Below are 1,067 nucleotides of genomic sequence, written 5' to 3'. Positions count from 1 at the left end.
AAGAAGAAGAAGAAGAAGAAGAAGAAGAAGAAGAAGAAGAAGAAGAAGAAGAAAAAGAAGAAGAAGAAGAAGAAGAACTATTCACACATTCAAGACGTTCTTGGAAACTACAAATGTACTTCTTTTTTTTCTTTGGTCAACATGTTTCCGTAACATCTGCACAGAAGTGTGTTTTCAAATGGAAATAACGTGTGTTGAGCCTAGAACCCCCCCCCCCCCAAAACAAAAAAGCCAACACCCCCACCCCACCCCCAACCGTAAAAAATGCCCCAAAGGGCGGAGAAAAAAAATCGGTTTCTTCTATTTCATCATTTTGACCAGCGCCTGATTTGACCACAATGCCACACTTATGATTCAGCAGTTCTAAAAATTCCCACTCGATGACTGATGTTGGAGATTTTCCTTGCCATGGCTTTTAAAGAGAGACTTTTCCCATCAAATCCCTTAAATAAACGTGAGGCAGCGTGGTGAAATCAGGCACTCGTCAAAATAATGAAAGCAATAAACTGGCATTTTTCCACAGATTTGGGAATTTTTATCAAATTTTGTTGTTTTTTCAGCTCAACACCTTTCATGCCCTTTAAAGAACACATTTCTGTGTGGATTATACTGAAAAGCGTTGATTTAAGACATAAAAGATGTAAATTGTTTAGTTTCCACAAACTGTCGAACAAAGGAAATAACTTTGGCGGAAATTTCTCTCTAATTTTACCTCTGAAACTAGCTGACCCCCACCTCCTTCAATTACCAATATCTTGACTTGTATTCAAGATATTTTTTTTTGGGGGGGGGGGGGTCATCAAAAGTAAGGCAAATGCACAGGCTTTAAGATGATACCTATAACTCCAACGCCACAAAATTGACGAGCGCCTGATTCCAACGCGTTGTGACAGAAATGGTCTGTGACATCGCTGTATCTGAGCAATAGGAAGCACTACTATTCACAATAGACAGTGCACACAGGCAGCAAAGCAAGCAGGAAGAGACAGAGAGAGAAAGAATGAGAGCGACAGAGGTGGGGGTGGCACAGAGAGAGAGAGAGAGAGAGAGAGAGAGAGAGAGAGAGA

The sequence above is a fragment of the Aplysia californica genome, unplaced genomic scaffold, assembly GCF_000002075.1.
Source record: "Aplysia californica isolate F4 #8 unplaced genomic scaffold, AplCal3.0 scaffold01261, whole genome shotgun sequence".
NCBI lineage: Eukaryota > Metazoa > Mollusca > Gastropoda > Aplysiida > Aplysiidae > Aplysia > Aplysia californica.
Note: the sequence above shows the minus strand (reverse complement) of the source record.